This window comes from Nycticebus coucang, chromosome 19 (genome assembly GCF_027406575.1).
Source record: "Nycticebus coucang isolate mNycCou1 chromosome 19, mNycCou1.pri, whole genome shotgun sequence".
In the NCBI taxonomy this organism is placed as follows: Eukaryota; Metazoa; Chordata; class Mammalia; order Primates; family Lorisidae; genus Nycticebus; species Nycticebus coucang.
The window spans coordinates 8670116-8697059 of record NC_069798.1 but is presented as its reverse complement, the minus strand read 5'-3'; the positions used below and the strand labels follow the sequence as shown (position 1 = coordinate 8697059).

Sequence of the window (26944 nt, the reverse complement as noted above, 5' to 3'; positions counted from 1 at the left end):
TATGCCACAGCTTGTTATCCATTCCTGGGTTGGCTGTTTCCACATTTGGGCGATTGTAAATTGAGCTGCAATAAACAGTCTAGTGCAAATTTCCTAATGACAAAAGGATTTTTTTTTTCTTCTGGGTAGATGCCCAGTAACAGATATGCAAATAGCACTGTGTATTCACTAACACGTTGTGCAGGTTTGTAGCCTGCGAGTAATAGGAAACATCACATAGCCTAAGTGTGTAGTAATTCCTGCATCTAAGTGTGTGTCATTCCTGTCAGCCTCAGTGACATCACAAAAGGTGATGGGGAGGAAGTAGGGATGGGGCAGGGTGACCGAGTATTCTCCAGACAGAACTGCCACCTGAGTCTTGTAAATGATGCACTGATTTAATGAGTACAGTACTTTTTTCTTCTCCACAAATACCCTGTATTCTGCTCATCTAACTGCTTCACCCAAAGCCCCCCCCCCACCTTTTTTTGCAGTTTTTGGCCAGGGCTGGGTTTGAATCCGCCACCTCCAGCATATGGGGCCAGCGCCCTACTCCTTTGAGCCACAGGTGCCGCCCTCACCCAAAGCCTTTATGCAGGGATAGGTCTTTAGCAGACGGGCATTTCTAATTTTTTAATTTCTTATAATTTAAAACTCCACTGTTTTCTTTTCTTTTTTTTTTCAAATGGTTTTATTAATTTCTGCTGTCATTAGCCTTTTATGAAAGTTTATATTTATCTTTGATATTTTCCTTGTTAACGTTAGTATTTTCATATTTTTAAAAAAATTTGAAAGGGGGTGCTTGCAATTTGCACTTTGCTACGAAATTCCCTTTAAAAACTGCTTTAGTTGCATCTCACAAATTTTGATGTTATGTTTTAATTTTCATTGGAAATTGCTTTCCAATTTTCCTTATGATTTCTTTCTTGACCTATAGATTATTTATAATGTGTTCAATTTCCAATATTTAGGCAATTTCCATATATTATTTTGTTCTTTATCTCTCGTTTAATTCCATCGTGAGCAAAGAACATATTTTGAGTTATTTTAGATTTACTAATATTTATTGTAAAGCCTAAAATATTGTCTATCTTGATAAATGGCTCACACATTCTTGAAAAGAAGTGTACTCTAAATTGTTATTGGGTAGAATTTTCTATGAGTGCTGATTAGATCATGTAAGTTAAAAGAATTGTTTTACATTGTATATATCCTTGCTAATTTTTCATCTACGTGTTTATTAAGTACTGAGAGTTCATATCTCTGACTGTAACTGTGTATTTGGCTATTTCTCTTTTCAGTTCTATCAATTTTCACTGTATACATTTAGCTCTTTTTTTGGGTGTGTACAAATTTAGGGATGCTATGTATGCTTGATTGACTCCTTACTAATTATGAATATCATGATGGTATTTCTTGTTCCAGAGTCCATTTTGCTTTCTACAGGAGGCACATATCACTGTTCTCAATGTGTTTGTTAAATAAGCGTTCTTTAAAAATGGGACTCCACATAAAAATGAAGTAAGAGCTTGTCTTTAAAAAGAAGGCTTAGAGAATAAGTCGAAAAGTCCCATTGTACAGTGCGATGCCTAGGGGATGACTGTAGTTAATAACAATGCATTGATTGTACATTTCAAAATTTCTCTGAGAGTAGATTTTAAGTGTTCTCTGCACATACACACAAATGGTACGTGAGGCGATGTGCATGTGAATTAGCTTGATTTAGTCCTTCCACGGTGGACACTTATTTCAAAACATGCTGCGTACTATGAATATATACAAATTTGTCAAGTTAAAAAATAAGTAATTTTTAAAAAAAGTAACCTGAGAAAATGGACACTCACTATCAGCCCTCTGAGGCTCCTGGGGACGCTGGCCAGGACTCAGACAGGGCAGAGGCAGATGACACCGGCTGGGGTCCTGCGCCAAAGGAGGCAGGGCTTTGGTTGTGACAGTTAAGACAGGTTGCATAGGATGGAGAGATCATAGGGAGAGGGAAGGAAGAGAAGAGCCCCTGGGGAAGGAGCTCCACTAAGGCAAACGGTGGCCTACGGTGCTCCAGAAGCTCTACTGGGCAGGATGGGCCTGGGAACAGCCCCGAGAATGAGTCCAGCAGGAGAGAAAAACTCCCTAACCCTCCAATGTCCTTCAGATTCTGCATGGCTTGATGCATGCATGCTAAACAGGGGAATAAAGGACAGATGAGATATTTTCTGGGTGTCCTGGGGTGTCCTGAGTTGGATAATGGAGGATTGGTGGTCTACTGCACCATCTGTGAGATGTTATGTCACGTTACACTTTGTAGGAATTTCCTTGATCATCCGAATCCAGCGATTCTTCCCTCCTCTAATCTCCTAAAACATACACTTTCATGCTGTTGTCTAATTACATGTATGACAACCTTTTTGTAGTTACCTTGAGTGTTTTTTATGTTATTAATATTTTGGCTACTATTTGACTTTTCCTGCTGGGTGTTCTAATGTAGAAAATACACTTGCTTTAAGAGCAGGGCAGACAGACCTAAGATTTGGTGCTGGTAACTTACCTTCTCTAAATATCAATAGGGAGGGACAATGTTAGATATCCTTGAAGATATGGTAAGCTTTTGAGGGGATAGCTTGTGACATGTTCTTATTATCTATGTGCTGGACACATGTGTCTATATCCCTTTTTACCGAAGTCATTTTTCCTCCTGCTGGTCTGGAAGCTCAGTGAGGTAGATTCTACAGCATTCTAGCACAGTGCCTGGCAGAGTTTGGGTGATGAATAATTAATTATTAATTTGGTTTTAGTAGGTAATAGAATAGTGAAGAAAATGAAAACAAGAACCCTCATTGCTTACATATCTTATGAGATTTATTTCTTATTTTTTCTCAAATGTAGTTTTCTACAATTCCTAAAACTTTAATATGAGTAAAATGAATAAGAGTAAAATGGAATCACCATTGTTTCTATCTAAAGAATTATGATAACATCAAGAATATAGGTTCTTATAAAATTTACTTATAGAAAATATTAGTGCACATTATTTATCAGAGGGCTTTTCTTAGGATTTCTTCCTAAGAGTCCAAGGAATACAGAAGAATACTTGATTTTTAGATTTATCTTTCTTTATCTGAGATCTCAGGGCAAAATTCTAAGTACATCTGTTTCTGCTGCTCATACATAGAGTATTATAAGAATTAATGGGATATGCCGCAGGAAAAGGCAAAAGATGCCTTGAACAGGTTATGATAATCCTAATAGTTGCCATTTCATGAACTGGCTTAATGCCTTATACTCAATCTCACAACAATGCTATAAGGACAAATTTGTTTGTATGTTCTAAGAGGACCTTAATTTCAACATTCTTTCAGTAAAACCCATTTTCCTGATGTATTTGGCAATATGTCAGCCTTTGCTTTTAATAGATAAGGCAGCTCAGATCCAGAAAGGACCTGTCACCTCCCACTTCATGCTAGCTGGTGGCAGAGGAAGTGGGTAAGAATCTATTTTCTACCAAGTAATGAACAAAATGAGCTATCTCGAGTACCGGAGCTTACCTGAGACATATCTAATTAAAAAAAAAAAAAATGCAGGTGGCGCCTGTGGCTCAAAGGAGTAGGGTGCCGGCCCCATATGATGGAGGTGGTGGGTTCAAACCCAGGTGCGGCCAAAAACTGCAAAAAATAAAAAAAATAAAAAAAAAATTGCTTGTCACACTTCCTGGGTGAAGCACACAACCACAATTGGGACTATAAATGCAAATGATGTGACCTAATCCTATGCACCTTCATATTAAACTGAAATTTTAAAAAGAGGAATTGCAAATGTGAAAGGAGCTTGGAGACAGTAGTGTATATTACAAGTGTATAATAAATCACACAGTAACAACTGAAAAAAAAAACTGCCTTGGCTTCTCTCTTGAAACTGAATACAAGATTAAACCCATGCAAAAATAGAAACCAAGCAAAGAATGATTAATGCTATAATGGAAGATGATGGAATTCCTCACACCCCATCCTCCTTCTAAGAACAAAAAGTCTAAATTTTCCCCCTTCAAAAAAGAATTCCATTATGAAAGGAGCACTGGTGACACTTACCAGACTGGGGAAATAACTCATTAGCTTACTCTACAGTTTACAGTATTCTGAAGAAATAACAGAATCAGCAGGACCATTATAGGAGAACACCTGCTCTCATGACGGCGGTTACCCCTGAAATGCTACCACAGGCGCAAGTGACTGCAACTTCAGGAAGAGACAGCGAAGCCAGGTGATTTGAAATTCTGAACGAGAAGAAAGGCACAGTGAGGACTAGTTGGTCAAAAATGATAGAAAGAAGAGAAAGAGAGGCTCCCAGGGACAGATTACAAAAAATCTTCACTGAATGGAAAACCTTCTGAAACCTCCAGTTTGTAACCTTGCGAAAAGAAAAAAAAGGAGAAAATCACCAGACAAGCCTACAGTAGCCTCACCATTTTCCACTGTGACTTTCATTGTGTTTTCAGGCTGCAGGTTTTACTGGCGTTAAAGAAATGACCACCGAAAGTGACCCCGCCTCCACCCCGTTTCGGCTTCTGCTAACATGGCACCACATTCACGCACCTGCGCTCCCCGCAGGCCCCTTGTGACCAGGTACAAGCCTTCTGCTCCCAAGGTACACGGGATGGACGATTAGCTTTGTGATGTTATTTATCTGTTTATTTATTTATTGCCTATAGCAAATAGATATTTAATCTCTTGAAAACAAATCAATAACCTTGGGAATGTTAACCTAGAATCCAGATTGCAAAACTATTTTGTATAATAATGAATGACAAAAGGGACTTAGACCAACTAAAGCTGTACATAGGGGCCAACATTCGCCAGTACCAGGTCAGAGCTCGTGGACAGATTTCATTCTATTTTTTCCCACAAAACAGCCTCCATTCCTAATGGACTCCTCAAATAATGATGACACACTTTTTTCAGTCATCAGAGCTTATCACTTATCACTTGCTCTTTCTTTCCATTCTTTTCTCTTAATGCTTCCTTCATCAGTCTCTTGTATTCTTTTATAATTTTGCAGCTTGACTATGCAAATTATTTCTTACACAATGAGACATGTTTAACTGGGCAAGATCTGAGAGAATGCCAGCAGCAGAGCCACTGCACGGGTACCTCTCTGGTCGCTTGCTTCCGTGAGGCTTTGGTGTTCATTCCCTTCCAACTTATACATTTCCTCGCCTTCCCTGGGTTGGAGTGTGCCCTCCGAACTTCACACACTGAATGCCTAACCTTTCCTACCTCACAGTGTAGGCATGTTGGAGATACAGCCTTTAGAGAGGAATTTAGGGGACCACGAGGTCGTGGGGGCCTACCCTACTCCAGTCCGACGGGCGTCCTTATAAGACGAGATCAGGAGAGGGACGCACACAGCAGGGCGGGCAGGTGGAGACCCAGGGAGGACACGGCCATCTGCAAGCCAGGGAGAGAGGCCTCACAGGAAAGCCACCCACTTCTCAGACCTCAGCTTCCAGAAGCGGACGGAAATCGATTTCTGTTCTTCAAGCCACCTGGTCTGCAGTGCCTTGCTAGGGCGGCCTGAGCAAACCATTGCCTTCTAAGGGCCCGTGGCCTTCGACTCTCTCCTGACTCGAGGTGCTTTTGTCTTCACGTTGTCTCCAAGACCTTATCACTCCAATTACCCTGTCCTGCCTGTGCTGGGTTATTCACATGGACGCCCCACGTCTCTACTGTTCCTAAGTCCAAGTTCTACATTTTTAGCTGTCTGTGGGGGACTTTGTTTCACTTGTTGGTCCTGAGGGTACTGTGAACCCAATATGTCTAACACAATTCCTCCTCTCATGACACAGATTTACTCTTGTCACTTTCGTCCTGTCACCTGGGCTAACGCTTACTATCTTTAATTTTCTTTGCTGATGCTTCATGCAGCCAGCAATCCTCACCTTCCCTTGCTGCTTCCTCCTTTTCCTTCCTTGGCATTCTCTCTGTCCTCACCTTGGTCGAGTCCTGCTGTACCTCTGTCCTAACTGCCCCTAGTCTTACCTTGTTGCCACCCATGTTGCGCCAGCCCTACTCATCCAGGTCAATCTTCCAGCCTTTGTAGCCCACCGAATGTAGCCTGCCCTGGCCAGGTGTGGTGGCTCATGCCTGTAATCCTAGCACTCTGGGAGGCCGAGAGGGAGGTAGATCCCTTGAGCTCAGGAATTCAAGACCTGAGCAAGAGCAAGACCCCATTTCTACTAAAAATAGAAAAACCATCCAGGCATTGTGGCAGGTGCTTATAGTCCCAGCTACTTGGGAGGTTGAGGCGGGAGGATCACTTGAGCTCAGGAGTTTGAGGTTGCTGTGAGCCAGGTAGACATGGGCAACAGAGTGAAATTCTGTGTCAAAAAAATAAATAAAAAGAATTGAGCCTACTCTGAAGGGCCTATGATGTTTGATTCCTGAACACCCTTGCCAGCCATTGTCCCCCTGAGTAAGTCCTCCCTTCAGAGAGGTCTGCCTACTGATCTGGGCATACCTTGTGTTTGGTTAGTGAGGAGCAACTGTCTCTTATTTCCACCCCGTTGTTTTGGTTCAAGACATTTTCCCTTCTTAAAAATCCCTTCCATGTGTCCAATCTTACCCATTCCTCAAAGGCAGTTTTCTATCTCAGTCCTGTGTGAATCCTTATTTAAAGACATCAGTGACAGGCATCTGTCTCCTTGAGCTTCCTGACATATCCTGGTTCCCTTTCCATCTTGGCTGATAAGCACCTTGGAGTCCAGTGTGAAGCTCTGAAGACACAGCTGTCTCCTAGCCCAGCTACAGTCAAACCGGCCTCTCTCTTCTCTCAATGCGATTTATGACACTGCTTTTAAATTCTTGAAAATACAGGTTCAAATGTTCCAGGCCTGGTTCATACTAAGCTCTAAAAAAGGTTAGCTATTAAATTCTAAGCCAATGAAAAGTTATGCCAATTACAGCCCATGGCACCCTCAGGTGGGCATTTTTAAAACCGACTTCTCATTGTTAGCTCTGCATTTTCTTTGCATGTGGTATAACTTTCCTATCAGACTTTACTCCTTAAATGTCAGGCCTTTGTCTTATATTCTTTCAAACATAGAATAGTGCACAAGGTGAAGTACTCTGCAAATGTTCTCTGTTCAATGAAAAGAAATGCAGAGCTTCCCAGGAAGACTAACATGTGTTTTAATAAATATATTGATCAACCTGGAGGAAAGGCTTTCTGTTCAGTAGCTCTTTTTTTCATAAAGGCAGCAACATCTGCTTTTGAATTATGGGGAGACTTTTTTCCTTTATATTTTTACAGGCTTGAAAAATAGTTGTGCTCCATAAATACCCGAGTATGAGTCATTTGCTTAACCAAACAGCTGCTCACTCATTAACCAAATGCACTTCATTTTAAGTCACATACTTAGGTGAATTTTCTCCTGTGCCTCTCCCCAGGACCCAAGACTCAGAAAAGTGATGTGCAGATACTTCTCTGTAATACTAAAGAGCTATGGTTCTGCTTTGATGTGGGGGGACCTACACTCCATGATGTAGCAGGAAGTCACACTTGCTCAACCTAATCAGCTGGCTGTATAAGCTTGGATTGTTCCCAAATACACACACACACACACACAATCCTTCATTCCCATGCCCACCTCTGCCCTGGAACACCTTCCCTCTTCTCATTCAAATCATCGTATGGATTCTCCCATCAGGCACCCTGTAGGACTTTTTTTGTTTTTTCCCTTCCGTCTTCATCACTTGCCTCTTACACAGGGAGATAATCTGAGTCAAGGATGGCTGGTGGAGGTCATTTATCCCAACAAGGGCAAGCAAATGACAAGTATTCTCGTAAATTATGTAAATTCTTTCGTAAAGAGGGAGCTACAAATCAACTTCTATCATTAGTAGTGTTCAGCTGTGACTTTCTATTTTTTTTAATTAAATCATAGCTGTGTACATTAATGCGATCATGGGGCACCATACCCTGGTTTTATAGACCGTTTGACACATTTTCATCACACTGGTTAACATAGCCTTCCTGGCATTTTCTTAGTTATTGTGTTAAGACATTTACATTCTACATTTACTAAGTTTCACATATACCCTTGTAAGAATCACCGCAGATTTTTTTTTTTTTTTTGAGACAGAGTCTCACTTATTAACCCTCGGTAGAGTGCTGTGGGGTCACAGCTCGCAGCAACCTCCAAATCCTTGGGCTTAGGTGATTCTCTTGCCTCAGCCTCCTGAGTAGCTGTGACTACAGGAGCCCACCACAACGCCCGGCTATTTTTTTTGTTGTTGTTGCAGTTTGGCCCGGGGCTGGGCTCGAACCCACCACCTTCGGTATATGGGGCTGGCGCCCCACCCACTGAGCCACAGGTGCCGCCCTGTGACTTTCTATTTTTCAGCTTTTTTGAATGACAAGTTCAAAGCAACTATTTGCAACTTCTATACCTGACAACTATTATTTAATTGTCCACAATGGCTAGGCTTAAGAATTTTATTAATTTTACTTGAAAATTTATTTTTTTGTGATGGGTCACTGAAGCTCTTTATTTTGCACACAAGACTACTGGGATCCTGCCTGTGGCCACCTTGGAGATTACAGGGCAGGTACCCTGGCTCTAGTAGAAAGCAAAGTGAAAAACAATGGTTTGGGCCTAAGAGGGGTTGACAGAGCCAGGGTTTCCAGCAGGGTTATGCAGGTGATCAAGCTTGGCTTCTGAGGTCTAAGGATGCAGTGAGAGGGTCACAGAATGAGGGAGGGGAGCTAACTACCAGAGGCCCCTGCAAGTGTGGGCGGGGTAGGAGGCGGGGCTGCTGGCATTGCCAGAGCTGACCTCAGGGGATGGGTCTAATCGGCTGATTAGTGAGTGAAGGGTGCAGGGGCTCTCCTGCCCATCCCTTAAGTGGCCAGGGGGCATTCTGAAGTTCCTCCTGCATACAAACAGTCTTGCTGCTGGGTTCCTCCTCAATTCTGAGGAGCTGGTGGGACATAGCCATACACACAGATAGGCTGGGGCCACCAGTCTTGATCCATCCAGTGCACACCCAACCCCCACTCCTCCACCCCCCTACCCACTGATGGTGAGGTACCTTCTGGCTCCACAGAGTGATGAGACACCAAGACGTGCCAACCACTGGACGGGGCTAGCATGCAACGCTTGAAGGGACTCAGTCACGGATCTGATCTGGTTCACACTAAGCAGGGGGCAGTCACACAATTTCTTGTCCATGGCCTAGCAATCTGCTTTGGGTTGGTCCCTGTGAGGTTGTACCCCACCACCTGGATCCCTGCACAGGCCATGAATTCCTGCCACACTCCCCAGTCATCCTGCTCAAAGGGGTCTTCAATAGACACCACTGGGTGGTTCTCGATGAATGACTTGTACAGGTCAGCCAGCTGGGCAGGTGTGACAGGCCCACCGTGGTCATCAGGAAACTAGTGCTCCTGGTTATACTCCCCTGACATGAAGAAGTCAGAGGCAGTTCCGACCAGCTTTCCCAACCACACTCTTGAGCAGCTCTGGGGCTTCTTTATTCTTCAGGATGTTAAAATGCACCTTCGTCCCCGTGTAGGTGGCATCTTCCCCATGTTTCTCCTTGATAACATTCTCCAGGTGTGCTTGGCCCCCCCTCTGATGCACACGGGCTTCCTGAAGTTTGCTGCAGTGAGTGTGGGCGGGGGCACAGGCTGTAAACTCTCACACAGCCAGCTTACTGCCATCATGAGAGCCACCACTGATGACAGTGAAACCCAGGATTGGCAGGGTGACTTCCGAGTTGCCAACCAAGTCAGTGATATGGTGGTACAGGGATACCCTCTTCTCTGTGGCTCTAGCTTTACAGACAAGTTTGGCATTTGCACCAAACTTTTTTTTTTTTTGTGGTTTTTGGCCGGGGCTAGGTTTGAACCCACCACCTCCGGCATATGGGACCGGCGCTCTACTCCTTGAGCCACAGGCGCCGCCCCATGCACCAAACTTTTTATTTTCTGTTCCATCCATTTTGACTATCAGTTTGTCTCCTATTCTATGACGCCCAGTTTCTTGCTAACCAGGGCAGTCTCCATGGTTTTATTGATATGCTCAGTAGTCTTTGAGATACCTTTCCCAATATAGTAGGAGCCCTAGGTCCTCAGATACCAGTTGAGGCACCAGTGGGCACAGCAGCTCTGATAACATCTCTCGAGGGGCAAAGATCACCCTCAACAGTGGGATTCCCACAAGACTCACAGATCTCACTGGCCTGGGCCTTGGGAACAGACATGGTGAATCTTTGCTCCTCTCTTCAGCAAGGAAAGAAGCAGAAGGCGCTGCAAACACTCAGGTGAGTGTTAAGCCAGGGAGGTCTCAAGAATTTTGTTTTCACTCAACAGCATTTCTTTCTTAGAGATGAACTCATTGATGGCAAAGAATATTTGGTTCGCAGGATTCTTTCCCATCTAAGTGAGGTGATTCATGCTGTTATCTTCTTTCAAAATGGTCAACATCATTAAGAGTTCCTTTTCAGAAGGCAATAAATGCCTACATGTTTTGGAAGAATCCCCGAGAGAACTTTAATTTCTAGGAAGACCAAATGTGGAGATATGGTTCTCCAGAGTTTCTGTTTACAGTAGAGTGATTTTCATCAGGATTCCAATCCAGTGTGGACTTTGTCTTCAGAGGACATCCACAATGCCCAGAGCCGAAATTTAACTGGTACCCATCTGGTGCAATTGTACCTTTTTGAAATCACCAAGGATTCAAATCACTTTCATACCAGTTAGTAACTACCAACTGAGCTCCCAACAGCAGTGACACTCTGCCCCCGACAAAAACGCTCTATAATTTAGCAGCTGAAGAATTACTGCTTGACACAGAAGAGAGGGTCCAGACTAGGCTGACCACACAGACTCATTCTGATTGGGTTCTGGTTGATTTTGAATATCACCTTGAAACAGCACTTGTTTCTGGGTATGCTAGGTATTAATTATTTCCTGGAAAGCCATCTGATTATTCTAGCTTTGAGAATGAGAGCATTGACCTCCCCAGTTTATTTTCCCCACCTGTGAAATGGTAGGGTGCTGTGGCTTGGTTTTCAGAAGGGGTTCCAGAGATGCCTCAAGGTAAGATAGCTCATCCACAGGAATGTGGCTCCATGCCCCACCCTGGGGCCCACACTACCTTTGCTGTTTGGAGTAAGGATTGTGAACACTGTTTTGCTGCTAGAAAAAAAAAAAAAAAGAAGAAGAAGAAGAAAACTACTGACTTAAATGAGTGCTAATCTTTCATTTTATTTTAAAATTCTCGAATTTAATCATAATCATAATTACAAAAAAAATAACATCTATATAACAAGAGCAAATAGTTAGACTGGGCCTACCCTGCCAGGCATTGTTCCAAGTGCTTTTCATATTTAAACTCACTTAATCCGTAGAACAACACTATTACCTCATGTTGTCAATATTACCATAATTATTAAAGTTTAAAGAGCATGTTCAGAGATATTTATTTTTACTTTTATAATTTCCTCAGATACATTTGAGACCATCATTTATTCAAAGAGAATATTCTTACAATGAGTATTTCATGAGATGAAAGTCATGGTGCTATCTTTCTTATGTGCTCCAATCACAGATTTCTGGGGATCTTTTTTAAGAGCATTTTGACTTTAACTCTCAGTTTCACCTCATCAGACTAACAGGGCAGCAGCTAAGCCTGCACTTTTTCAATGGCTCCTACTGTTTGTTTCTTTACTTTTAACCAAGACCTGGAAATCAGTTTTTCATGCCAGGCTGTAGACATGGGTCTGGGTAGCTATGAATGTGCTTGGATGCAATTTGAAGGCATTAGTGTGGAGAATTAGCTTCTGACTGCCTCTGCTCAGCAGGGATAAACAACTGGATACAAATACCAGCATCTTTCCCCATAGTTTTGTAGAGGAGACTGCGGCACCTGCCTGGCCCTGCCTAGTCCACAGTAGCTCTTGGGTGGCTGCTGCTTGTGTCTGTGTCTCTCTCCCAAGGCCCCACCCTGGGCTGGTGGAGGGAGGGTGGACAGCTGTCCTTTCCTTGAGCAGCTCAGCTCAGGTCCTTGCTGGTGGAGGGGGCACTGTCTTTTCTCAGTGAGTCCAACAGAGTTGGGAAATGGAAATTATATCATGTGAGGAACTATGGAGGAGAAGGTTCTAAGCGTTCCTGTGTTTTAATGAACAGCCAGTGTGCCTGGCAAAGGAGTTACACTGACTCCTGTAGCCTCTGTGGGCAAGAACAGAGCTGCCAAGTGGCATTCTCAGGAAGCTGGTGTCAGTGGGAGAGAGGGAAGGCGTCCTCTCCACTCGAGGTGTCCACACAGCGGCTGTGTCCACACAGAGCTTGTGTGGTAGCTTGCTGGGGATGACAAATAAATTCAAACAGGATGTGTGGACTGACCAAATGAGCTTTCTGCAGCATCAACCACTCACCCCAGCCTTCAACTATCTTGTCTTACTGATTCCAAAAGCATACATTGACACATCAGTCTTGATTTTAAGTTTTTTTAAAAAAATAAAACTCAGTCCATTCTAATATTTTACAATTGTTTTTAAATTTTTATATTTTTTACTTTATTTTATTAATGAAATCATAGCTGTGTACATTAGTGCAATCATGGGGTACAATGTGCTGTTTTTATATATAATTTGAAATATTTTCATCAAACTGGTTAACATAGCCTTCACGGCATTTTCTTAGTTATTGTGTTAAGACATTTATATTCTACATAATATTTTACAATTTTAACTGAAGTCTTGCTCAGACGTTTTCAGTAAATGTTCAAGTGACTAGCATTAAATAGAATTCTTCTTCTTTTCTCTTTTTTAAAGATAGAATCTCATTCTGTTGCCCTAGGCTGGAGTGTAGTGGTGTTATTGTAGCTCACAGCAACCTCAAACTCCTGGGCCCAAGCAATCCTCCAGCATCAGCCTCCTGAGTAATTGGGACTATAGGCACATGCCACATGCCACATGCCCAGGTAATTTTTCTAATTTTAGTAGCGATGGGGTCTCCCTCTTGCTCCAACTGATCTCAAATTCCTGAGCTCAAGGAGTCCTCCTGCCTCCGCCTCCCAGAGTACTAGGATTACAGATGTGAGCCACTGTGTCCTGCCCTGAATTAAATAGAATTCTTATGTATTTACCTTTGTATATCTCCCTCTCTCCATACTTTTGGGGGTGTTTTAGAGTGGAGGAGAAAGGGTAAGAGACATGGTTGGATTAGCATCAGGTGTCAAAGTCTTAGCATTCGCTCAAGCTAAGAAAGCTTTATCAGGGTAATTTCAGACACTGGTCAGTGCCGGTGGTGGGAACCTGGGGGTTGGTGAAATCACACCACAGAGGTGGTGGGCGGCCTGCCCAATCCCTGCAGTCAGTGTGCTTGGAGGACCCAGAGCTGTGTGTGTTGGGGGCTTCTGGAGCCCGTCCACCCAAGCAGCCTGGAGAGTTACAGAGATATTTTTGGGCTGGCATTACCTTTTTCTCTTCTCTCCAGAGTTATGCCTGATTTGGGTTGAGACAGCTGAAAATACGCAATGCAGTTTCAGACGTTCCCACTATAATATGTTAACATCCCACCCACCCTCCAGAGGAGAGGGATGTGATATCTCGTCCTGCCTTTTTCTACACAAAAAGAAAACTGCATTCCATGTAGCATTTCCCAGGGTAGCTGTTGCTGATCCCATTCTAAGTGACGACTTTGACTATTTCTTTTGGTCCTGCCTTGACATGCTTTCTATATCAAAAACCATAGAAAATGCGTTTCTTTGTGAAATTGCTAAAAATGACAAGAGATTGAAGAGATTTTTATCTCTGGAATCTGAGCTTTTATATCACAGAGTACTCCTTTCCCCTGATGGGTGATCCAGTCACATAGTCACACAATAAACGAGATCAATCTAGATTAACGAGACAGTGTGTGCAGAAAAAGTCCTTTCACTCTTTGGGGCTTCTGCACCTAGTCTTCAAAATGTTCATTCAAAATATCCTACTTTATTGGCTCACCTTCTTATATGGGTTTTACTTCTGGTGGTATCCTTGTTTTAATGACTTAAAGCATCATTTGGAAAGACTTCTTGCTTAAACCATCCTTGGGCAGGCCACTCTTGTAAGGAAACGTGGGAGTACTAGGTAGTCTATCTCTTTTGAACGAAGTTCATAAAACATGTTTTTAAAACAAAGATAAGATTTTTGTCTTTTTCAAAATTAATAATATCCATAAAAGCCATCTATTTAAATTGAGTCTCGTTGTTAGTAACTTGTACAACTTGGAAAAATGAACTATAAATGTTGGTCTTGATAAGTAAGGGCAAAAAATAACTTCAAAAATCATTAACATTTTTTCATAATAATTGTCAATATTATTTAACTAATAGGGGGTGTAGGATGACCTTGAAGACCTATTTGTAAAAGAAAATGTATGCTGGTAATTCACAACTCAGCAACATGAAATCTGCTCTTAGGGCAGATAAAATCCAGTTTTAAATTTTGCTCTAAACAGTTAAGAAGATAATCAAGTCAGTTTGGGATTGGGTTGTGCATAGGAAGGCTGCAAAAGATGATAAAATAGCCTCCCCCTGGCAGAAACGTAAAAAAGCCATTCCATTTGTTTTCGTTTTCTGCCAAGGATTTATCTTCAGAAGGCAGGCGGATGAAGAGACGGAGCCTGCTGTGGGGGGTCCACAGGCAGGAGGCCCTCCTGGTCGGCGAGTCAAGTGAGAGCAAGGTAGGAAATCAGGAGTACCAGGGAAAGAAAAGGAAAGGCATTTGGAAACAAAATAAGACAAGGCTTCTTGTGAATAACGGAGAGAACTCTTAGGAAAAAGAAAAAAATGTCAGAATAAATTTTCATTCACTTATTAAATTTCAGGGCAGTATATGCTTTTTCAAAGAAAGTCATTGGCTTTAACCAAGTGTTTAATTACAGAACTTTGTCTTCACATATGTGACAAAGTTATCAGTCATTTATTGACAAGTTTAGGATGTGTACTTACAATGAAACTGTCAAGATTTCCTTGTCTTTTATCCTTCCAGTGAAAACCAGGAAGGGGAGGTTAGGAGGGGTGCGAGCAGGGCAATGGGAGCAATATTATATGAAAGTGAGAACACATTCTGCATTTGATTGTTTTTTCCCTGCTGGAGTTTTAAGTGGATTATCACAAGGAAAGAAAGAACTCTAAATTAAGCAAACATGGTCTAGAGCAAATTAATCAATGTATTCTGAGATCACTGGCTGAGCCTTCTAGAATCAAGAAGTGGCTTCATGGAGGCCACTTAAAAGGTTGTCATGTTGAGATATTGAGAAGACTATGTTTTAGATTTTTATCTAACAGAAAATGCTTGAACCAAACAAAAGACCAGATAGATAGAAGAGGTGGAGAATAAAAGATTCCACCCAAAAGGCTGACATTTGTAAGAAAGACTTTCCTTAACGTACTGTTTGCCCTTGGCTTTGTTAAGAAGGCTGTGAGTGAAGGAAAAAAGATGAGGAGAGAACCACGGAGCCCACCACAAGCAGCAGGGCTGTGGATTAAGAGACAGAATGTTCTATGGTCCTGCTCTCCACTTGTTCCCCTACCTCTTCCTGGACCTCTGCCCTTCCTTGCCTGTTCCGTGTGGTCCAAGAGAGGCTCTGGCTGCGGGGCCGAGAGGGCAGGAACAGCTCTAAGTTTTTCTGTGCCACTTTTCCCTATGTAGATGCTTCTGCAGCGATCCACCCCTTGGAGATGACAGCCCTTCCTCAGGTCCCCAGCTCTGGTGACTACGGGCTTGGGAAGAGACCCCGTTTCTTCCCCTTGACTGTCCCTGTAGGCCCAGGGTGGGGATGGCTTCCTGCTGTGCTCACCTCTGGGTTCCTTAACCTCTCAGCTTGCTTTTTCTCAACTTGCCCACTGTTTCGTCAATAGTTCCTTCTTTAAATTCATTTCAGCCCTCCTAAGTGAGATTCTCTTTCCCTAGGATTCTGACTGATACAGTGAGACTAAATAGATCTCCAACCCAGCAGAGGTTAAGCTGAGCTGAAATTTCTAGTTGCAAAACAACATGGGTGATTGTACAGAGGAGGGCAAACCATTTATTAGTTGTACAATTCTAAGCAAACAGGCTATAGAAATTCCAGGTACAAAAAGAGCTGAAGAAATGAATCAGAATCAAGCAGGATTAATTATATCACTCATGCACTTTTATAATCATCTGAACCACCTACTGCTGAATTCCAAATTCTAAACAGACTTCAACAATTGTTCACAATGAAACAATGTAAGCTATCTAGAATGATTTGTGAAGTTTTAAGCAGGCCAAACTGATAATTCAGAGCATAGTTCATGTAATACTCATACATTCTAATTTTCTAAAAGAAAAACAAAAAACAATCTGTTGCTTGAGTATTAGGAAATTCACTGTACATTAAAAAAGCACTGGAACCCTTGGCTTGTTCTGAGTCTGGCATGTAAATGTAATTTTAGAAAATGTAAGTCTGTTTTATTGGCTTTTGATATTGCAGTTTTGGCCCTGTTCTTTCTGTAGGTAGTGGCTGGCATTATGGATTAATTATTTAATATGTTCTTCTTGCCTTGGAATTCACTGAGTTGAGTGAATTGAGGATGAAAACGGAGAAAGCTGAAAGGTGAGAGTTAAGATAGTCTCAGAATATCATCAAAAGTGACAACTTGCAAAGAAGCCTGGGAAAGTAGAAGAAAATAAAAGGGATGGTGGGCATGAGTAAAGGTTAAAATGAGGGAAGAACTAGGTATTATACTGGCACTTTGGGTTGGTATTTATAAACTGTTACTTTTTGAGATGCATCCTCTTCACTGTTCTCTTTGGGACTGAAAGTTTCCAGGAAGAGCTTGTTACCAAGCTAAGGGGTTCTGGGGGGTGGAGCCAAGCATCTCTTCCAAGAGTTTGTGAGCATGCATATGGTCCATACAACTTCAAAAAAGTAAGGTTAGGCGGCGCCTGTGGCTCAAGGAGTAGGGCGCCGGTCCCATATGCCGGAGGTGGCGGGTTCAAACCCAGCCCCAGCCAAAAAAAAAAAAAAAAAAAATCACAAAAAAGTAAGGTTAGACCAACCTCTTTTGTGGCTATTAGACCCCATTATTGCACTAGAGGTTGGTAATTTGATTTGAGGGCTGTTTTCCAAGTCTCCTGAGAGAGTTCCATTAACAGCACTGCCCCCTACTGTCCTCTAGCTTTGGTGCAATATGAGTAAAGAAAAAAAATTAAAGATTTATTTTCAATACATACACTGTATTTACCAATGTAAATGTATTTACCAATTCAGAATGGACGATATCTCCCTGTGGAGTTGGACATTTCATCACATTTATTTGTCCTAATAAGAGATTAAAGCATGCTAAACTAGTATAATCTTTTTCGTTGTAAAGAGTAAAAACAGAAGTAGAAGTTTAGATACCATTAAACAATTTGAGTTAATAAATTGAGAAACAAATTTCCTATTGAGCACCTATCATGTTAGGCACGTTGGAAATGCCATGTCAAAGGTGAAGTCTAAGTAAGCTTAACTCAAAACTTAACTTTTAAAGTTTCTGACATTTTAGAATACATTGATTAATTTGCTCTTTAATTTGGGGAAACAGTAAAGATGGGAGGGAGAAAATGAAAAGTTCTAAAATTTTATATATCTAACTAGTTTTGTATTATATCTTAATAGAGAGAAAATTATTTGACAGAAAGTCCATTCTAATGAGATGTAGAAATGTTATTTGGAGTTTTAGGACAAGGTGAATTTAAAACAAAGGCTTTCTAATAGTGTAGAAATAATAACTATGTATATACCTATCTCCAAAACCTGAGATAATCATTTTAAGGCTATTCAAAATTGAAAATGTCAATAAAGATAAATTGTATGCCAGTGTTTTCTAGTGCAGTTCACATACCACTGGTGATAAAATAAGTTACTTAGACAATCCAAAGAGATAGGCTTTTAACTGTTATGAATTTATTTTAATGACCAATAGTGAAAATGTAACTGAGATGTCAAATCTATCTTTTCACAGATATTAATAGTTAGGACTATCTTTACATATGAATTACAACACTCATGCTCAAAAATTTTTAGTAACGATCCCTTTATTATTAAATTACATTAGAAATAGAACTTGCAGAGTTTCCTAAAGCCTGGATTTTGCTGTTTCTATCTGTCTGGTGTTATTTAACACATTCCTCCAATGTATTTTCCATAAGTTGTGGTTAGAATTAGAGCAGTGTTGTTCAATAGAAATGTAATACGAGCTACAAATATAATTTTACATTTTATAATAGATAGTTAGAAAAAGAAAAGAAATAGTTGATCAAGTAGAATGATTTTGAAGTATTTCTTCTTTTTCTCTTGTCTATAAGATTTGGCGTCATCTGCTTTTTGAAATTATCTTTTATTTTTATTTATAAATATTAGTTGTCTATTTTTTGATACTTAAAAAAATAATAAGAAGAAATTAACTGATGACTCCATACTGAATCTCAGAGTCAAAGCATTTTATAATAGATATACTCTTATTTGACAATGTGAATGTTACTTTCTTTGCATTATTACTATTATTATTGCTTAATATTTTGATGTAGCAATTCTCTGATTCCTTTTCTGAATGTATTTATGTTCATTCGTTCTTTACAAGGTTTTTATTTCTAGTCCTTATCTTAAACATTGTTATTTTTATTAAATTTAAAGCCTTTTAAATTTTGTGAAGGCAAAAGAACGGAAACCTAATACACATGTATATGTAAAAATAAAAAAGAAAAAAAGAAAAGAAATAGTTGAAAATAGTTTTTAGTGATACAATTTTCTTTAATCCAAAAGATCCAAAATATTATTTTACTATATAAATCAATATTAAAAATTATTGTGATTGTTTACATCCTTTTTCATATTACAACACATCTCAATTTGGCCTAACTACATTTCAAATGCTCAGTAGCCTCACGGGACTAGCATTTAATAGCATAGACCTAGGGACATCAGCAGATCGAGGTTTAATTTTTGGCAAAAATACGCCATAGGGGGTAGTGTATACCTCTATCCAGAAAACATTTGGGAGCCTTATTGTGACGTTCACAATCATTGATTATCATTTTTCATACCCAAGCATTCATTAAAACTTGCAAAATGGTAACGCTGGAATTTTCAAATTCCTTCTTCATTTATTAGATGAAGTATGTCTACCAAGAAAAACCTCTCTTCAACTACTGGTTTACTTGGAGTACTACGTATGGTGAAGGCAGATTAAATGTTTGATCTCTTTTATTTGTTAGTTTGTAAAAATAATGATTTGGGAGGGTTTCCTTGCATTTCCTAAGGATGATCAATAAATTTTATTTTTATAGTATCATTAAGAATTAGTGAATTTTAATATTTGATGTATTTCAGCCCATTGCAATTATTATATTTATTATTGTTCATATTTTCCCATCTTTGGGTCCCCCTCTTTAGCTTGATGCCAGAGTTCGGATAACACTAAAGCAGCTTGGGCTATTCCAGGCCCATGCTGTACATTTCCTGCCGCAGACCTGTCAACAGTGATGTCTTCACAGAGCCTTTGATTCCTTTGAGTGGAAAATGGTATGTAGAGACCATGATCTCATTGTGAGGGGTCGGGCACTTCCTAAGTCTCTTCAGAGAACAAAGCTCGGAAACACATATTTTAATAAAATAATAACGTTCATCAATAATTCATAACGATACATCCTTTTCTAATTCAGCAGAGGTGGATTTTTTTTACTGTATTCCCTTTTCTAGGCCAAATTTCAGTTTTTTTTTTTTTAGAAAGGCATCTTTCTCTTTTTTTTTTTTTGTGGTTTTTGGCCGGGGCTGGGTTTGAACCCGCCACCTCCGGCATATGGGACCGGCGCCCTACTCACTGAGCCACAGGCGCACCCTGAATTTCAGGTTTTTAACACGTGAATATATTATAATTACCCATTTGCTTTATCCATCATACACACACATCAATCTCGGAATAAATGATTACCACCAGCAAAATGATTACAAAAGCGAGTTGAAGATTCTTTGCAGTTGTTTCTGTCCTTATAATTTAAGATTAACAGTCACATTGCTGTGTTTTAGTCCCCAGCATCTTCCCCTTAGTGTTGTTACGCCATCTACTGGACAGACAGGCCAATTGTTTCATTTTGCTTTCAAGGTTTAGGTAATTACTTTATTTCAAATTTAATTTTGTTTTATAATTGTGCAAAGTTTTATATGACTCTGAAGTCAAGTTTACAAAACAAATCTTGTTTCTACCATTATATCCTCTATCCTATTTCCTTCTTCCACCCTTAGATAACTATTTTTAAATGTTGTGGTATATATATATTTTTTTTATTGTTAAATCATAGCTGTGTACATTAGTGCAATCAAGGGGTACAATGTGCTGGTTTCATACACAATCTGAAATATTCTATAATTACACACAGTTAATATATAACCACATGTTTTTTATCCCTCCCCTCCTTTACTAAATATATGGCAGCATACTTCACATGCTTTTCTACACCTGAAAACTATAAATTATTCTTAAATGTCTGTTTGAATTTAGTAACCTGAAGTGTTAGGTTTTGCTTCGTTAGGTAATCTGAAAATATTTTTAAAAGATCGATTTAATAGGTGAATTTTTTTATGGGATCTAAAAGTTTGGTATTAGGTTTATTGTATTTACATTAAATATATTTTCATATCTTATAGGTATATGTATTTAGACATACCTATCTATATAAATCTTACACATTTCTATTTTTCTCTAGATGGGCTATATCCATGCTGGTTTATGAACTATTTGCTACCAAGCCCTGATGACGTATATATAAAAGAATGAGAAAAACACATTTAGAAGCATTTAAAGTAATTTGACATTGCAACTTAATCCAAGCATGTGATTCTGTATTTTACAAAATGGCCTACAAGTGGTTGGAAAAAACAAGTTGTCCTTCACTACTAAGAGTCTGACAGAATGTCGGTCTACATTATTCGCTCGTGTTCGCACACTTTCTCTCTCTCTCACATATTTTTTGTATTTGGGAAGGTTTGTGCCATTTTGTTCAGATGACTTTTTGTTAGTATCTATTTAAAATTTTCTATTGCACGATTATGATTTTATTAATATCTGTGTATACAGATAGGTATCTGTACCTTTGATCCCTTTTTACTGCTATCTTTGATATATTACTATGAATAAAATGGAAATTAGCTAATGATCCCTTCTTCATCTTCTCCCTGTTACCACCAACAGGGAACTTATTCTACTTCTTATATCTTTCTTCAATTTATGCCCCTCCCCATTTTTTGACCATTAAGTATACAGAACAAATGGCCATTACATCTTATATTCTTCCTCTTATAAACTATGGGCACTGTGAGTTACAAAAGTGAACTTACACTTAATGTTTATCACTCCAGTCCTACTGTTGATGTCTCTTTTGTCATTGCAGGTGTCTGAGACTCATTCTTCATAAATTCCCTAGGAAAGACTCTTAGGCATAAATACTCCCTGTTTAAATGTTCATAAAGAATCATGACTGTGGGCTCAGCGTCTGCTGCTCAAGCAGCTAAGGCGCCAGTCACATACACCAGAGCTGGCAGGTTCGAATCCAGCCCGGACCTGCCAAACAACAATGACAATTCTAACCAAAAAATAGCCGGGCTTTGTGGTGGGCACCTGTGGTCCCAGCTACTTGGGAGGTTGAGGCAAGAGAATCGCTTAAGCCCAGGAGTTTGAGATTGCTGTGAGCTGTGATGCCACAGCACTTTACCCAGGGCGACAGCTTGAGGCTCTGTCTCAAAAAAAAAAAAAAAGAATCATGACCGTGATACTGTCGATGATCAATTAGCTGGGTATAAAATTCTTAGGTCACATCTGCTTTCCTTGTATTTCTTAAATATGTTACGCCCTTGTTTTGTGGTACAAAGGATTGGTATTGAAGTCTGATTAAAATTTGATTTTCTTTTTCTTATAAGGGATACTGACTTTTTAACTAATGCCAAAATAAAATTTCTTTTTTATTTGAAGTTCAATAGTTTTACTCTCCTATGTTCCATTGGAGGCCATTCTGGATCAATTTTGTCAGGTATGTCCTTTCAATATGTAGAACAAGTCTATTTTTCAGTCAGAAAAGTATTTTTCTGAAAAGTAAGCAACAGACTCCCATTTAAACTATCTGTCAAAAAAAGTCACATTGGAAATTGGATAATTTTTACAATGAAAATAAAAATATACCAAAAAACAAACCAAAAGCTTGTCACATGTAATGGAGCAGAATTGAAAGTGAAATGTAGTGAAATGTAGTAGTGAAAAAAGTTTAAAAATCAATAACCTAAAATTCCACCTCAGGAAATTAAAATGAAAAACAAAGCACAAAGATATTAATTAAGTAAAATCATGTTTAATTAAAAAAAAAGAGAGAAACTGATCAAATTAAAGGTAGATGTATACCATAGAAAACCAGCAAGGCCAGAAACTGGTTTTTTGAAAAACTTAATATAATTCATTCAAGCCTAGCAAAACTCACCAAGAAGCAGAGAAAAACTAAAAATTACCAACACTAAAAATTTAAAAGTGACATTAGAATATTATTATTATTATTTTCATTTTTCATCTAAGGGGATTTGGAAGGTATAAATGGACCTATTGATTCTCTTTTTTATGGGTTTCTAGTACATGGACTTTGATTCTTCTCTGCCTATTGTCTTTTTTGGATATATATTTCATTCACTATTTTGTTGCTTCCAGTTTAGTCTGAAAATCTTACATGAAGCTTTCTTTCAATTCTAGTATTTTCCTAAATTCTATAAACTCCTTTTCAAGTCTTCATTTCCTTCTATTAGCTGCATTTTGAGTTTTTCTAATTCTGGGTCACAGTTCTTCCAAAGCGTCCTTCGTTTGTTGTTTGATTTACAAATATTAGATTAGAATTTTCTTCCATCTGTTTGCATGTTTTTCTGGCATGCTTTCAGCACATAGACACATCATTGTTTTCCTTGATCCATTTTTTTCCTTGTGCTGGTAGTTTTTTTCTTCAGGAATGTTTAAATGAGCTCAGTGTCCTTGTGCTGGGGGCCGGGATAGCTTCCTAGCTCTAGAGATCTGGGCTCCTTCTCTTTTTTCTGAACATGTTCCCAAATATGCACCTGATACCTGCTGGCTCTTTCCTCTCTTTAATCTGGACCTTCTCTTTCTTTGCTTCCTTTGTTCCTCTATCTCCTTCCTGCTCAATCCCATTTACAGCAGTTTCTCTTGCATGTGCAGCTTCGTCTTGGAGGAGATGTCTGTTAAAAGTCCCAAGTGGCTGCTCCAGCACAGTCCAATTCTCCTGTCTCCACCCCCCAAACTGCAGCCATCGAGACTATGGATCTCAGTTGCTCTTCCCAGAATGGCCCACCAAGCTTTGCAGTGAGCACTTGCCAGCCCTTTTGGTTCCTCTGCCTTTTGGAGCCCTTTGCCCTCCTTCTGTTTCCTCTAACACTTTGAAAACACCACCCAGGGCTTAAGAGCAGCAGCAGTTTATCCCAATCCACACATATTTCAACCCACCCAGGTCTTAATATCACCAGTAGTGTATTCAAACCCACACATATTTGCAGCTTCACAGGGATGTGTGATGTATGTGTTGTCCGTGGGGGTTTGATTTTGCTATCCTAGTTGCTTTGTTGACATCATTGTGACTTGGGAGGCTGAAAAATTATGTCATCTTGCCATTTTCCAGACTGCTTAAGCAGCCAAATTTTTAGACTCCACCCCTATGTTACAGCTTCTCCAATGCTCTGTGCTATTGACCCTGAACAGCATGGACTGGAACAGCACAGATCCACTTACACTTATTAGCAGATTTTTTTTGCCTCTGCCAGTCCTGGGACAGGAAGACCAACCCCTCCTCTCCTCCTCTGCCTCCTTGCCCTACTTAACTTGAAGATGACAAAAATGAGAACTTTATGATGATCCACTTCCACTTAATGAATAATAAATACATTTTCTCTTTCCTATTATATTCTTAATAACATTTTCTTTCCTCTAGCTTGCTTCACTGTAAGAATATAGTATCCAATACATTTGATATCCAAGCTATGTGTTAATCAACTGTTTACATTACCTATAAGGGCAGTCAACAGTAGAACATTAGTAATCAAATTTTTGGTAAGTCAGAAGTTATACACAGAATTCTGTGACTGTGTTGAGTTAGTGCCTTTAATTTCTACATTGTCCAATGGTCAGCTTCACTATTTAATCATGGTGATCATACTGATGTTCATGGATATTACTATTGGCACCTTCAATTGTGAATCTCTCCTAGTTCAGGCTTCTGTTAATCTGTTATCTTTTCACACTTCCAGCCCCCCCACCCCCTTTGCAGTCTATGAAGAATCTCTAAACTGTTGCCTGCTGCTGGCCCGAGTGCTCTGGACCCTGACACAGACACCAAATGGAATATGGACTGCCCATATGAAGTGCTCCTGCATGATCACTAGGCCATGGACAGTCACAAATATCTCTTTTTCTTTTCCTACCCCATGGGCTGTTAGCACTAATTCTTAATCGATGTGGTAGAGACCAGGCTTGGAGAGGCATGACTCCAATGGGATCAAAGCGAGAAGGGAATACACTGGGAGGAAGCACGAGTTTGATGAAAGCTTCCCGAGTGATTCTAATACACCCCTCAGGGTTGTGTTTGTATCCTCTGCTCCTGGTGGGGAGGGAGAGGGTGCCATGCCCTTGGCTTTGGGTCCAGATCATCTGGGTGTCCTTGGGCAGAAGGCTGGGAGGTGGCTGAATGAGATGAACAGATGGGTGAAAAAAGGAAAGAAGGCAGTGGCCTGAGGATCTGATTTTTTGGGAGGACCATCATCTTCTTCAGGCACTTAACATCTGAAGTAGATTTATCTTCAAGGTATTTCAAAGTATTCCTGATTAATGTTCAACTAAGAAATTCTTTTAGCTTGAAAAAGAAAATAAAATCTTTCCTATTAAAGGTAGAGAGGAAGTCCAGGCAGTCCCTGAGTTACAAACATACAAGCGACGTACAACGCCCACTTGTAAATGGAGGTTATTACAGGTGATAGGTAAATATATCTGAATTTAAGAACAAACCTAGAGAACATATCTTATTTGTAACCCAGGGACTGCCTGTATTTGAGTGGGAAAGTTTAAAAGAAGAAACATTTTGGGTGAAAGTGTTTCCATCAAAGGCAAACCAATGATATTGAATCTGTGGTTTTAATACAGGGAGACAACCAGGAAGGCAGAGGAGCTTGGAAGAGGAATATAAGATTCATGGAGGAATTTCCCAAGAGGAAGACAGGGAACACAAATGGATGTTGGAAATGGCCATAAACTCAGCCAATTTAATACATTCATTTGTTTGTGCATAAATAGCTGCACGGGGTGAATGTCTTAGTGTCTGTACGGATGCCAGGACTAGGACAGCCTCGGGTCTGGAGAAGGGAGATGGTCAGCTATGTGGTAAGATGGTTTGAAGAAAGATACGTGTCAAAGAACTGCTGGTCTGACTTGGGTCCTGAGGGGTGATTAAAGAGCTTAGCCCCTTCTGATCCTATGCGGAAGGCGTCCAACACTTTGTTGTTGTGTTTGTTCACCTGCTCTGCTGGAGAAAAAGTGTGGACGTACCTTTCTGACAGGTGAAATCTCATCACTCAGCTTGTGAGCAATGTGAGGAACAGAAATTCAAGAAAGAGGGGAAGACCGTCATCTCTGACACGAGGGCAGCTAAATGGTAAGACGCATTTTATAATGAAAAATGAAAAAAAAATCAATGAAGGATTGCATGGTTTGCAGCAGAAGAAATGAGAAGGGTGGAAGGAGAGAAACCACTTTCTACTGTGAAACTCGCAAGAGGAAGAACCTGGACTTGACCCTGGAGAGGGCTTCAGGGAGTATCACACTCAAAAAAATTACAAACAAAAATGAACAAAAATACTTCAGTTACTTTATGTAACCTAAAATAGATCATAAAATCATAAGGTGAGTTCCTATGTATGTTGTTCTCTTTTAAAACTGTAGAATAATTACAAGCAATCCACCAACCTCTTTCCTGCCCCAAAGAAATAAGAGCTGGGGAATATGGAAGTGGCAGAAAAATTGGATTGGATATTAATAGCATAGAATATTCAGGATAATTGCTGAGGAACCCACCGAAACTATAGTGCCCAGGGCTTATAAGCAACTTAAGGTCATTTCACAATTAAACAAATAATTCATACATAGGGTTCAGATGTTAGTAGACTTTTCCCCTGTAAGCAAGAATATTATCATTCAACTTCACAGAAATAGAGAACTCGATATTTCTGAGCCACTTATGTTTTTTTCTATGTCAGATCCTGTTTCTCCCATAATCAGAGAAAGAGCTTAGGAATGGAGGTCATTGCAACTCAGTTCTCCTTTCTATGGTGTTAACATTTTTCCAGTCATTGCTTTTCTCGTCCGAGTATTTTTTCAACCATTGCTTTTCTCGTCCTATCAGCTGTGATAGCACATGTGGTTCTATCTAAGTTCTCAATAGCCAGAGGAGGTCCTTCCCCTTCTCCTCTCTTCCCTGCTTCCCTTCTGAATTGGCCTGTTCATCTGGATGTGAGCCATATCTACCCTCACCCAGCCCTGCCATTCAAGGTCACCCATCAATAATGTTACATAAAAAGAAACCTGATGAGTCAGAAGAGAAAAAATAGTGAGGGCGTTTCTAGTCTATTGATTTCAGCTATATAGTATGTGATGAACAACATGTGAAAGGTTTCAGTTTTATCCAAATAACATGTATAAAACCAAGAGGAAATCAAGCTATAAACAATGGCGCACATTTTAAAAGTTATAATGTTAGTGTCAAAGACATTAACATTGATTTCTGATAAATTATTCTCATCTTTTCCCTTTGGGCATTTCTTTCTATATTATGATTCCAAAAAAAGGAATCAGAGCAGAGAGAGAGACTGAGTTGCATGGGACATGCTGGGT

The 26944-nt window shown here is 40.0% G+C and overlaps 1 protein-coding gene across 4 annotated transcripts in view; it reads right to left on the bottom strand.

Moving 5' to 3' along the window:
* DLGAP1 (DLG associated protein 1) overlaps positions 1-26944 on the bottom strand; it is an 866993-nt gene that overhangs the window by 490498 nt on the left and 349551 nt on the right. The window lies entirely within an intron of this gene.